At 41.8% G+C, this 14654-nt stretch overlaps 1 protein-coding gene across 1 annotated transcript in view; it reads left to right on the top strand.

The window, feature by feature from the left end:
- The window catches only part of RAPGEF5 (Rap guanine nucleotide exchange factor 5), a 167139-nt gene that overhangs the window by 103010 nt on the left and 49475 nt on the right, over window positions 1–14654 (top strand). The gene's annotated exons all lie outside the window — the stretch shown is intronic.

Here is a 14654-nt window from a genome sequence, read left to right as displayed (position 1 = left end):
GAAGAGGAGGGTGGGTGGCCACCAAGGGTGCTGTGTATTTGATCATCCCCAACAGGGTTAAAATGCATACTCCTGATGCCTGTATATATCTTTCTCTACAAATGAGATTACTGAGAATAAACACACTTTAATCCTTTTAAATGTCTGAAAAGAAAAATAACATCTGTGATTCCCAGAGGAATGTCTCAGAACAAGTCATTAGTTTAATGTGGGACAATAGGCATATTCTGAGTGCTGATGTGTCAGTGCCCCACAGAAACACATAGTCTGCCAGTGATATTATTACAGTGTTCCTAGTGCTGCTTTTGTCTACCTAGACATTAATATTTAGTGCAGAGAGAGGCTGTGGTTATTTTCCTCCACAGATGCACTAGGTTAGTTATGGGTGTAATTTGCTTGAACCAGCTCGTAGGCAGTGTAGCGAGGATCCTTCCTTGGCCTTTTAAGGTCGAATATTGGATCCAGAATAAGTTTTCTCATTAATGTTTATCGCACACAGACTGGGGAGCATCAGCTGCCAGTCTTTATAGTCTGCTTCGTCTTATTTTATAAGCTCAAAATCTTGCTGGAAAACAATGATACCTTCAGTAGATACACATTAATATTTTGATGTTTGTAAAAGCAAAGCACTCCTTACGTAAAGCGCCAGATGCTGTATACATCCTCCCATGTACTACCTTTTTTTTTAAATCTCTGCTCTCTCTCCCTCACATCACAGAGAGGCTGGTCCTAAGCCTGGTCTTTTTGTTGTACAGAGAGGCTGGTAAACTGTCCTCAAAGCAAATGTTAAACCACTGCTTGCTTGGTTGTTAGCAGATGGCAAAGTATTTACAGGGTGATTAGCTTCCCCTCACCTCTGCCTTATCCTAACTCATTTGGAAAGAAACAATTAGGCTCTGCCCTGTAGCCAGGGTTAACTGTATCCCAGGGACAGAACAAAGTAGCTGTGCCTTCAGTTTTTTGCCATCACAAGGATGTGTGCTAAATCTTGCCCAGCAGCCCTCCACTCTTTCAAGGGTAGTTCCTCAGATACCATTTTCTTCTGACTTTATCAATCTGGTAATACAGAACTTCATCAAAATGAAAGACTTTAGTGGTTATGTTTCCCAGAGGTTTATGTGGGGGATGCCCGTAATGGTTTTTACCAGCTTGTTTAGCAGACTCAGTTGCCTTTGGCATGAGGAAGTATGGGATGCTGATTGTGCATATGTACAGCTTTGTGTGTGTACCTGAAGGCATCCTTCTGCCGTTTGGGTGCTTGGATTTGCTGGGTTTTGTATTTTTTTCTAGTTCCAATCTGGCCCATCTCAGAGAACGATCGAGTTGCAGAGCCCTGCAGGCTTGTGTTTTAGCAGGCATAGCTTCACAGAACATAAAAGGACAATGTTGTTGTACCCAGCTGCTACTCCTGCTGTCTGTTTGCCAGTTCCAGGATGACTTCTGTGGCCTCTTGCTTTCCCTGCAGCCCCCAATGCAGTTTCCTTATTTGTCTGTAAAGAACATGAGAAAGGGCTGTTCTTACACTCACTGGTGCACAGGGGGCTGTTGTTCTGTTTGACCCTTTGCACTGCTTCCCAAGGAGGGATGCTCTGCATGTTTTCATTCCCACCCTTTGTATAGAAAATCATAACTGCAGCCCTTTATGGTTGTTAACAAAAAAAATCCACTATCCTGGGGCTGGTGTGGTCATGGAACGTTGCCTTTTATAAACACCAACATGGGTGAATGATGTGCCATGGATTGCTCCCAGCCATCCTCTGTTTTCTGGCCCAAGTTAGCACATAATGCTTGCACCTGGGAGCATAAAGCAAGTTTTGGGGCTGGTCTGGAAAAAAATTTACTGGTGTCCAGCCCAGTCTCCAAGACTTCCTTCAGCTGCTGCTAACCCTGCAGCAAGACACCTTAAGCACTCAGCTTAATGAACTCTGCTATAATACACAGGTGGGGACCCAACCTGAAGAGTTATCCCAGTGCCTGTGACATAAGAGAGCACTGTTTTAGCAACTGAGGACATCTGAAGAAGACACTGCAATCTGCAAAGCTAGACTAGTCTATTGCTCTGGTGACTTCCATAGGCAGGATGTCTGGAAAGCCTAAGGTTTGCAAGACTCTTTAGGCTTAACTTACTTAGTAATTGTTTAATGAGTGAGGGATTTTTGTGATGACCCTGTCAGGGAGTATATGTGAGTTCTTGGGACATCACCTTAAATTTGGGCTTGCCATTAACAGAGGCTTGCCAGCCTTCCATCTCAAAGGGAGGAGGTTTTTATCTCACTGAGGTGCTACAACCTGTAAAGTACCAACCTCCAAGAAGACCATTCTTGTTTCCTGCCATGGGATGGATGGAAGTTTCACATTTCTGTAACAAACAACTTTTTTGAGTCATCTCTAGGGTGGTTGGAATCACTGGGGAATGTCTGAGTGTCCATTTTAGAGTGCAATTTGAGGTTTTAAGAACTGAATGGAGAGATACACTTCAAATATGTCAGTAGTTAGGCAGAAGATGCAAAACGCGTCTCCTGGGTTAATCCTCATCAAGGATGGGGATTTGAACAAGTCATCTCCAAGAGGCCAAATCTTAGGGATCTCTAATCCCTCCCATTGGCTGCACCATTTATTTCAGAATCATTGTTCTTTTATGTAAAATCTTCATTTCTTGGATGTTAGCAGAATTTCCTTCTCTAGATATTATCCTGATGTCATCTCTGGAGTTTCCTCCAGCTGGTCTCTGTTCAAACATACTGTCTTGCTTTGTGGTGGTTACTTTCAACATTTGGCAGCCTCTGGAATAGTGTAGGAATCATCACATCCACTGCTACTACTCCAGGCCTGCCTGAATCACTCAGATCATTTCCTTCAGTCCATTGGGTCACCCCTCCCAGGCAGCTTCAGCAGAACACTGCTGAAGTAGAACATAATCTCCCCCACTGCATCTGCTGACACTGTATGTCTTTTACCTCTCTACTAAGGGATTCATTTTAGGGAATGAATAGAGAAGAGATTCATTTGTGAAGGTCTTTGAGAGCAGGAGGCAAAGGGAAAGTGTGGTCTGGAGAAAGGAAATTAACGTGGAATGGTACAACTGAACCAACATGATGGTCAGTACTAACTGATGTATCTTTTTAGTGGGCTGGGTGAAAGGGATTGTGGCAAGAGGGAGGCATGACAGTTTTGTTAGCCTATTGAAGAAACTGGGATGGCAAATGAAGGTGTGCCTGGAGAAAGATTACAGGGACAGAAAAAGAGGACATATCCTCATGACATAGCTAAAAGAGAGGCAGGAAAATCTAAGTATGGTCTGGATTTATTTGGAGCAGGAAAAGAAAGGAGTAATGATCTTTGTACCATGCTATGTCGCCTTATCTGGGACTGTGCACGATCCTTGGATTAGTGGGAACTCTCCCTTGTCATACAGAAGCAGTTTTATCTTTAGGAGTGTAACATACCACCTTGGAGGGGCCTTCAGACTGTCTCTATTTGTCCTAGAAGTCCTGTGTAGCAAGATTTTCTTTTGTTGAACACATAATTTGTTTCTTCACTGCACCAGCGACACTGCTGTGCTGTTGTGCAGTGGCACCCTCTGTGGAACTCTACGACACCTTGGAGGAGAATGATACCATCTTTCATGAACTGACTGTAGTCAGGTGCTTAATAAAGTCTGTGAAAAAGGGGTACAGCTCTTTCTTTTTTAGATTGTCTTTTAATATTCCAAGGCAAAAAGGTCTGGTTGCTTTTTGATATTTTTCTTAGTTATGAAGGATGTTATTAGGTTTTTTGCTCACTGTGCTTTTCACTGATGATTAAAAGGTGTTGAAAAATGTACTCCTGTGACTGCCACACAGTCAGTGTAAGTGTATCTAATGCATGTGTACTGATGTCAACGAGAATAAATATTTGCCCAGCGCTTTCTGGATGGAGAGAAAGAATACCTGCTAAACCTTCTTCTAAATAGTCCTTTATAATAAAATATTGTCAGTCATAATTTTGAGGGATTTTGTAAACTTTTTCGTGAAGTTTAGGAAGATTTGGTAAAATAAGTGGGCTAACTGCATATTACTGCCATGCCCCTAGGAGGGGAATAACACTTTAACAGAGCACATCAGTGTAAGAATAACAGAAAAGATAAAAAATACTAATATATATCAGTGCTCAATATGAGAGGACCTGGGGAGGGTTTTGCTGATGACCATTGCTTTATGCAGGGTGAGTCTAAGCTATCTCTAAATTAGACTGTCAGTAGAAGTAGGTTTAGAATAAATCAATAAAATGAATAGTAACAAATCACCAGGATCAGATGTTACTCCCCGAAGACTTCTAAAGGAACTCTGATATGAAATTGCTGAACTCCTAACAGTGGTGTGTAATCCATCATATAAAGCAGCTTGAGTGGCAGAGGAAGGTGGAAAATGTGATACCAATTAAAAGGAATGGTTCTATTTGGGGAACATCTAAGTAATAAGGTTGTCATTTTATCAATACATTATTCTAGCATAAACTGTTATTGGAGTTGAAAGAAGCAGCTCAGCCTTTCCCAGCCATTCTTGCCACTGGTGTCTCTGTGCTTCTACAGTCTCTGATGTGGTTCTGTAGCACACTCAAAGCTGTGTTCATACTAACCTAGGAAATACTAAATTATTAGTTTTAAGATGGATAAGTCTCTTGATCCACTTAATCTGTCAGTGACACAAAATTTGCCCCCCTGACACAGGGAGAGGGTGGCAGGGAGTGAGAGGTGTGCAGGTGAGGACAGCAGCAGAGAAGGACTGGTGTCTTTAGCAGCTGGACTTGCTTGCAGGAGTATGATTAGATGCAAAATTTCAGCATGAAATCGTGAATTTGTGCTGGGAAATTGGGTGGCAGTACAGTAGATGCAGAGGGAAGAAATGCATTCAGAAACATACTGAGAAGCAGGAAATGTGGAGATTATTTTTTGCGGACAGTTCAGATCTTGTGTATCCTGTAGAACTGTTAAAGGTTTGAAAGAGCGTGAGGATATATATGACCTGATGTGCCAGTGTTTTATATTCATCTTTTCAAAATGCTTTTGATAAAGTCCCTTATCAAAAACCCTGAAATAAATTTAAAGATTGTTTTGATCAGGAAGGAGATGTTTTTTAGGACTGATGATTACTTAAAAGGGAGAAATGAAAGGTATGAGTAAATGGAGGGAATTTGCCACTGAAGACTGGGTACTGCTGAGTGTGGGATGAAATCTGAGGTAACAGCATGTGCTGGTATTATTAAATGGTTGAGGATCTCCTGATAAATAAAGCCATAGTTTCATCTTTGGTGGCCATGCAAAATGATATTCTTGTACCCTCTATTATCCCCACATCTGACTGCCTGTTTGAGCTGTTGTGCTACATCAGGAAGCTGATCCAACTCAAAATTATTCTCATGAAAGTAGTGAGAATGGGGCAGTGTAGAACTGGGAAAATAAGTTGGGAACAGGCCCTTCGAACCAGCCCTATGGCTGCAGAAAGATGAAAGGAATAAAAATCTGTGTGACTGCAGGATAAAATTGAAGATGGGATCCAAGTTTGAAAAATGCAAAGTACTGTGTTTTTCTACCATGAAGAAGAGGAGATTCTTTTTATACATATTCCGTAGGGTGCTGACTTGACTATTATCATGCAGAAAATAGGTCTATGGAGGTAGTGTGGATAGTTCTTGGAAATTTTTGATCAGCACTGGTCAAAAAGGCAAGTGGTAATTAGACTAATTAGGAAAAAAACCAAGCAAGAGCTGTAGTTATACCACTGTGTAACTGTGAAATATGGAATGTATAATAGGATTCCTTCTTCTCCCCCAGATCAGGTTGAAAATGAAGTAAAAAGAAGCAAGGGTGATTAGAATTATAGATTAAATACATCTAAGAATAAATAGTCTAGGTCTGGTCATTGTAGGAAGGCAACTTTTGGTTGAGCAGATACATGGTGATCTACAAGGTTGTTAATGGTGTGGGGAAGGTGAGACGTAAAGATTGTTCATTGTTTCTCATAATGACGCAAGTGTTTTGTAACACAGTGAAATTATTTGGTTTATAACTAGTAAAGAGAAGTGTTTTTCTGATATGATACACAGCTAAACTGTGAAATTTGTTGTGAGTATTCTGTGGAAGCCAAAATTTGGAAGGGTTTAAAAATTATCTAGGCAAAATCCTGGCAAAAACTCCATCACTGCAGTGATATCAATACAACTTCCCTTTTGGAAAATATACATTCAATGTTGTTGGAAGATAGGAGGGCGTGTCTGAAAAAGATAACATGGTATTTATCTTTTTCTGAGTTTTTTTCTTCTCTTGGGTGTCTTCTGTCAAAGACATGGTTCTTTTTATGGGGGTCTTTGCTCTGGCTCAGTGTATTGCATGCAGAATGTTGCAGTTTGGAAAGAATTAATCAGAACCTAAGATTATAATAAGATAGGTGGGACAACTGGGTGACTTGTTGGTTCAACTGGCAGCAGAGTGGCAGCAGCATTTTCTGCTGAATGGCTTTGCAAGTGGCATGGTGGAACCTGAAATTGAGACAAGAGAAGCAGGAGCTCTGGGTAGCGTGAAATTGGGACCAAGCCTGCCAGCAGTGACACTGGGGAGGTCTAACATCCTGTAACTATCCACCTGTACATTGCCATGCTACCCCATCTCCTCTGCTGTACTTGGCTTGACCTTCTGCCTAGTAGGTTTAGGTATCTTCATAGGAAATAATTTTTTGCCTTTGATAGGATTATTTTCTCACAGTAGTGAGCTGCATCAGCTTGCAGAAGAAGCACCTGTCTGGGATTCATTACAGACAGACAGTGTGTCACATGCTGCTGAAGATAACTGGGAATACCAGTGAGGAAAAGATGTCTAAGGTGCTCTCTCGTGTCAGGAGCTCAGGCAGTTTTTTCTGAGAAATGGGGACATCGAGCCTGAAAAGGGTTTATTTGCACTTGGGCACTAAGGCTTGTTTGGGCAAACTTTTGGAAAGGCAGAGTCTGGGAATGCTGCTCCTGAATTGTCTCACCGTTGTATCCAATACTGGGAAACTGGAGTCAACATGGGGGATGATAAACACTTTTATTCATGATCAGGACTCTCTTTGTAGATACTGATGGTATTTTTCCAGTTCATTACCGCAAATACCTTTATGGTGTGGGTACACTTAGCAAGTTAGACCCTCCCAGGGAGAGAAAGTAACTGAGGTAGCCATCAGAAAAACACATGGTTTTGGTGTGCCCAGGAGCAGCAAGGCACTTTGTGCACTACAGACACCTAAATACAGTATTTCTGTACTCAATGCAAGAATACCTGATAGAGCCCCAAGTCCTTAGTGTTCTGTATTTGAGTGAAATTTGCAGAAGAAAAAGCGACCTATTCTCTATGACAGCCAATTGGATCATAGTATTCTCAGTTTCTCGGTCTTTTCCCTGTAATTCAGTGATTCATTATTGTCAGTTGTCACCTTTTGGTTGTGAGAAAGTGATAAGGAGCTGTCATGGAAGCCTAGTGTGAAACCATTTATTATGAAGATGTGCATTGTAGACAATATCAGAGTTTTTGATGATCTTAGCTGTTCAGGCAGAAAAGAATTGGAAGTGTAGGTCTATCAGGAGAACATTTTTAAGGGTAAAAGTAATATTCTTTGACAGTGGGAAAAACATTTAAGTCAGAAAAGGCAAAAAAATATTCATTTGTTGTACTGCAAAATAAGCTTGGGTGATAAAAGCATTTTGTTGAATTACCTGGAAGATAAGATGCTATGACACTGGGAATTTGGTAAGGTTGCTGGAAATGTAACCCTAAAGACATTTATTTAATCAGTTATTTGTAACATCTCTTTTGCCCTCATTATATTGGAAGTTTAGATGCTATGACTATCAAATCAATGGAGTATTTCAGATATATGAAATGATATATCATCATATATATAAAAGTAACCAGATACATTAAGTAGCTGAGATCTTAAAGATACATGTTTGTATATTTGAAAAGTGTTTCTACAGAACTTTTTTCAGAATGGTGCTTTTGATAATTCCTAATTTGTGGTGCTATGCCAAGAAATGTACGGAAGGGATAAAAATTATTGGAAGACTTTATAAAAATTATTGTATTTTAGTGGTGAAAAGAATAGCAGATGTTGCTTCTTAGTTTCTGCTTTAGTCTGAATCCTTTTCTAATCACTCGAGTGTGGCTGGTCAGTGTCAAATGTAGCAGAAATAACTCGTGTTCCCAGGTCAGAAGGTTCAGACTGAGGGCCACAAAGTTGAAGGGGAAAACCAGCTCGCTGCACAGGGGTCATGCCAAAGAAATCTCTCTCATCAGGAGATGTCATCTCCTGTCATCTTAGATATATGCCAACCACTTAGGCTGATTTCCTGTCTGGCTCAAGTGCTATGCAGGAGGTTAGCTCAGTTCCATAGCTGCAGCTCTGGATATAAAGCAGGCCAGGTATCTTCTGCTGCAGCTAATGTCACACTGGCTCTGGTGAGCCATAAGAACACCAAAACCAAAACAAGTCAACATCAGCTAAGCAAAAAATCATAGCCAAATTCTGAAATTAATCTAAACTGTGATAGCTTTTGCTTACTTCTGCTTACTAGAGGTCCATTTCCCTGCCAAAATTTGATCAAACCACCAAGAATATGAAGGGAGAGGATAACCTTTATTGCAGAGGTGACACAATTTTTTAGATCTTCTCAGCCCCCAGATACAGCCCTGTTTCATCTTTTCCCAGGACATGGCTCACTGAAGCTGACTATAAAACATATACAATTATCTAAAAAGTGCTGTTTCTAGTAGATGAAAAGTGGGATCTGATTTTTAAGAGAGTAGCATATTAGGAATAGCAACAGATGGTGTGTGGGCTGGCAGGTCAGTTAGCTGTGAGAGTAGGGACTGGAACTGTAAAAATGAAATATCAATGTTGCTGCTTCTTATGAAGTGTCCACACATCCTGTTCCTTCAGCAGGAACCACAGACCACCTTCAGAAACCCCAGACACGGGGCTTTCGACACAGGTCCCCCATTCATTGTTCTCACCGCTTAGTGTTGTACTCCTTTTTTTCCTTCTCAAGGAAGGAAGAAGTTTTTTTACTATCTTTTACTATCAAACCCTGATCTGCAAGCTGTTGAAAAGGTGGGCATGGTCATCCAGGTACTCTGATCACACTGAGATTCCCCAGTGCTGACCTAAGTAGGTGTCTGTACACTAAAGACTCCCATGCTGCTATTAGCACTTACTGCAATATTTGTCGAGTTGGAACCTTGTTCTCAGGATAAAGCAAAGTCTTCCTTCCTGAAAGCAGAATCTGTAATGATATAAAACTCAGAGATGGTGCTCTGAAATTCAGATTTTTTTGGTTTTTTATGAAAAAAGCTTTTATAGAATGGGGGAATTTTTATGTAAGAATGCTGGAAAGATAAAACTGCATCTTGACATGCTTGCTGTATCTATGAGTCCAAGAATACAGTTCATGCACTGTCTTCAGAGTTTGAATTCCAGTGCTCCAAGATGCTATAATACAATGATTTTCTTGTGAGATTAACATTTTCTGAGGAACATAAAGAGCGCCTTCATTCCCCGCCCACAGGGTGGAAGGATGGATTCACTGCAGACCTGTGCTTTGAGGTTGTGTATTAAGAATCTGAAAGAAATCTGTTCTTCAAAGCGGCTTTTTTCCCTCTTGTGAACTAAATTTACTCTCATGCTGTTAATTCCTCCTTCCCCCGCAATCCTTCTTAACATGCCCTGAGTTCAAACAGTTTCACAGCACTATGGAAGTAGCAGCCTTGGTCTTTTTTGTGAGCAAGAGTGGGACTGGTTTTGGCTATAGCCAAGCTACAATTATTGCTATTTTACTAAGCTCCCTGTCATGCTCCCTGTTACTGCCGTTAGGTGATGCTTGGTTGTGCAGTGTACTGATGCACTCCTTTTCTTTCCCACTTTACTGCTTTCTGTAAATCCCTGTGCTCAGAGGTCACCCGGGGAGATTAAGAACAAAAAGCCACAACCCAAGACCTATTTGTGAACCATTAATTGGTATAGATTTCTGCCTATTTCCCAGTGGGCTCTTTGTGGGCTCTTAAGACCTCCCTTAATAGCTGGGAACCCTGGGCTGCATTACAGCGTGGAGTGCCTCTGCTTGCTGTGCAGCTGAATAAATGCAATTGCCTGAGAAAGTCTGGGGCGTTGACAAACTGGAGCCAGCACTCTCTGGATTACCAGGTGCAGCAGAGCCAGGCTCTGCCCCACCCTAGCAGTGACTGCTGCCTTCTCTAGCATATGCAAGGGAAAGAGAAAAAGAGCAGATGAGAGAGCTGCTGCTAAAGGCCAAATTTGCTGCGTGCTGGAAGAAGTTGGCAGGGTGTTCTGCTGTGGTTTGTGATGTTTTGCTGGGTTTTGATTTCAGTGGGCACGGGAGAAGAGTGGCTGTTGGATGTAGAAATAGATGGTTGTAGTAGGAATACTTTTGTGAGAGAGGAAAGGCCTGTCTAAAAAGGAGATAATGGAGCAGAATGCAGTGAGCATAAATTCAGGAGCTTTGTGCACTAACTGCAATTGGTAAGCTCATAATGCAGGCTTTAAATTGCTGTTGCTTTTTTTAGAGGGAAAAGTTTGATCCAGTTTGGTATTACTTGGGGTCTATAACACCTTTTAAGAGAGTCTAGCTAGCACTGGAGACAGTCCTGCTTGTATTTTTAGAGACAATTTTGATCCTCTCAAAGATTGAAATAGGAGTAGAATTACAGCACTTTGACAGCCAGAGGTTTTTCATGAGATGTCAAGTTACCCTCATGGAGTATAGATGGCACTGACAGAAAGCGCTTTTCAGAATAGCATCAGTTACTGCAATAAAATACATTACTTCTCCCATCTTCTAGACAAGGTGAAAAATACTGATGTGAGCTGTAGCTGTGGCAGCTACTCACACCACTATCTCCCAAGCCAGGCTGAGATCATGAGATGACCTTGTCTCAGTTCAGAAAAGCCTGTGAGAGCCTTCTAAAACTAGGATCATACTCTCTGTCTGACGTGAAAATGTGATGGCTACAAGGACACTGTGTGCAAAAACATTTTGGGGTGAGGGTTTGGTGAAACTAGATGAATGTAAATTAGTGGCAGCATTGATGGGTACAATTTTGATGGAAGCTAATAATAAAAAACTGGTTTTCTTGTGATGGCATGTGACACAAATTGTGATTTTGTTACTTTGCTTGAACTTGAGTTTTGATGGAGATATAAATCAACAGAATGAGAGATGTAGTAAGGGAAAAATCATGTTGTCTGACTTGGGACTGCTGTAAGCTTTTATACCTCACATTTTATTGCTTTCCAGTTTCTTTCCTTTTTTCCTTTTTCTACACCCTGCATCCTCCTCCTGCCATTATCCTTTCTCCTCTCACTGCCCACAGTGCTCTGCCAATTCCACAGGCAGCCTTTCTTTAACCCTCTTCACATCCATTTATTGGAATTTAGGGCTAGTTGACCTCTCTCTAGGAACCAATGCAGTTAAAACCAGAAGGCCAGATCCTGGTTTTGTTCTTTCCCAGCCATGAATTCAGACCCCCGGCATCAATACAATAATGAAACCCTTGTTGCATTTCATTCCCTGCCCCATAGGAGCCTTGTCCATGGGATTTTGTTTGTTGATACTGTTAGTAACATCATGGGGGATGCACAGCCACAAGCTGGAAACAAACAAACGACAGAGAAAAACAACCACAAACAAATAGCATTTGTCAGATCCCCATTGTCAAAGGGTTTTCATTCAAAGCCTTAAAGCAGCAGTGTCCTGTAGCATTGCCCCAAAGTGTGAAAACCACCAAGAATGGGCAAAGGCAAACATTTTGCCTATGAAGGTGACTACGACTTCTCCTCTTACTGTCTGTAGATGTTAACGTCTCTGTGACGGTAAAGTTTAACTCTGCAACAGGCAGGTGGAAATCTTCCATCCGAGTTTGTGCCATCAAGCAGTGGCAGGGAGGCTACAACAGGGTGATTTAGCAATTCAGCACACACATACCCACTTACCAGCAGGAAAATGCCTCCTCACTTCCACTTCAACTGTGCAGGCATTGAACAGAGAGGCTGCATGGATGGTTCTTAGGATGGACCTGCTGCAGCCAGGTGGTTCTTTGGATGGGCAAACAGGTGCAGACTTCTGGCCTGCTGGAGCCCAGTGTGTTGTGAGGAGGCAGCCCTGGACCTGCTGCAGGCTCCTTGCTGTCCTCTCCCTGGATGTCCCTGGAGCAGGGCTGGGGAAGCAAAGGGACACTGTCTATTCCCTCCTTGCTCTGTAGGGCTCCCAGGCCACAGTAGTTTGCAAATGCCTTGGAGGCTCCATCAGTGCTGGGACTGCTGATGGGCACAGAGCCCTTCCCCAGGGCAGTGTGACACCCTGGGAGCCATTGCCATCGTGGCAACTCTGAGGTTTGCTGTGAGCAGAAGCCCCAAAGCATGTGCAAGGAGGCTTTGGGATGTGATCAGTTGGGAAATATGAGCATGTTGGACAAACAAAGACTAAACTTGTAGACAGGGGAAGGTCTCTGCCAGCTGAAATTGAGCTTCTCCCATTGCAAAGAAGACATTTTCCTGAGGTGTGTGTAGTATCACGAGCTTGAGGGAGATTTTGCTACAGTCTCTAGCATGATGGCCCATCTCTGCAGGCAAATATGTCATATTGTGCAGCTTATGTAAACACTTTGAACAAGTTTTTTTCTTTGATGTGTGAGTACAGATTGTGTTATTATTAATGATAATCTAATTTCCCTTCTGGGGTGAGGGTTTTGACATGCAAATGGGCCATAGGACGTTTGCTGTTACATCATAATTTAATGGATAGGAAATTTGTCCTGGAAGTCAAGGTTAGTAAGATGTAATTTAGGAAGTTACAACTATGTTCTTGATTACAAAGAATGATAAATATTTGATAACAGTTTTCTAAAAGCATCTAGAAAACATGAAAATGCCATCAGCTTTGCAAGAAACTGGTGTACTGGGTTTTCTTGACAAACGGAGAGGATTCAGATCTTCCTGGAGTGTTTGGTCATGTTGGTCTGGGATGAGGGAGTTTACAGCAAAGGGTAGGAGCAGCTGCCCACAGTGCTGCTATTTGTAGTACTTGGAAGAAAGCCAGCTCCTCTTCTGACCCCCTGTGACTTGGGGGAGTCCTGGGTGTGCATCAGAGAGACCAGAAAGTCTATCCTTAGACTACACAAACTCCACTGAGGTGAGTGTCAGAGTTTTGTGTCCCCTTACTGCAGAGAATGCCAGCTCCGTACAGTCAAGCTCCAAATGGAACAAAAGATTTCAATTGGGAGGTGAATGCACCACTTCCTCTGCCAATCTGTGAATCCAGAGATTCACAGCATTTGGCTTGACTATTCATGATCTATTTACCTTTTAAAATGCAGACATAGGCATGTGCGTGATGATTTATTCCTCCTTGTAATTGGATACAGTGATTAAATGAGCTTGCATATTATAGTTCATTGTCCTTCTGGGATGTGGGCTACTGTTTCTTCAGAACAGCAGCTCCTAATGGAATTAATTCCAGCTCCTGTATGTTTGCTGTAATCGGTGATGTGTTTGTAAAAACTGATACGGAAAATCACTTTTAAATGTATGTTCTTATATATGAAGTATCCATCTAGCTGAAGGGTGGTATGTAATCCTCAGAGTCTTCCTTTAAGATGCTTTGCTGCCTTCTCTGACAGGCTCTTTAGGAAGAACAAATACATGCCCACTATTTTGTAACCTGAAAGAGGCTGTAGGAGGCGTTACACCTAGCACAAGTGTTTACCAGGCTGCAGCCATGGAAAAGAGATTGCAGTCTGAGACTGTCATCACATAATTGATGATTTCCCATGGGCTAAGCAGTGGTGATATAGAAAGCATACTGCTTCTTAGTGAGAAAAAATATATTTTTTATAATTGCTTTTAATGACTAATTGAATAAACAAATCAGTTTAATAAAAAAAAAAAGGGAAATTATGCTGTTAGCCTATTTAATTTGAAGAGGGTTTGAAAAGCTGATAGGCAAAGGCAATTTGCAGTGGGATTACCATCTGACTCACATTTGATGGTGCTCGCCAACAGCATTGGTGTTGTCTGTATGGGGACAGTGGATTTGTGTACTCCACCTTGGCAGGTACCTCACCCTCTCCTGAACCCATATGTACTTCTTTTTCTCTATACACTGGCAAAATAAAGCACGTTTTATGAAAGCTGATCTGGCAGTTATGGCCTAAAAGCGCTATAGAAATGAAAGATGGCAGTGAGCACTAGTCACTGCCAGGTGCTGTAGTGGTGGAGCATGGTCATAGAGCAGATGATCCAAGAGGCACCTTTCAATGCAGCGGGTTATCTGTTATCACACTTTGTGATTTTTACCTTTTTCCTTAACATTGCATCAGATTCATGTATGTTGTGCAGAAAGGTGGGGTTTATCTGTCAACCAAGGAGATTTCCTCTGTGCCCTGTGAAGTCCAGGAGACAGCTGGCTGTCTTGATGAAAGGTTAGAAATTGAGCACTTCTCATTAAATACAGAATGCATCTCCTGCATTAGATGCTTTCCACTGTTTGCAAGAAAAACACAGTATCTCATAAGATTTGGAAAAGAAAGATAGCAAAGAAGAAAGCTGGGCTATAGGAGTCCAAAGTCATGCCTC

Source organism: Catharus ustulatus, chromosome 1, assembly GCF_009819885.2.
Source record: "Catharus ustulatus isolate bCatUst1 chromosome 1, bCatUst1.pri.v2, whole genome shotgun sequence".
Lineage (NCBI taxonomy): Eukaryota > Metazoa > Chordata > Aves > Passeriformes > Turdidae > Catharus > Catharus ustulatus.
The sequence above is the reverse complement of the archived record's forward strand: the minus strand, read 5'-3'. Positions and strand labels throughout refer to the sequence as shown.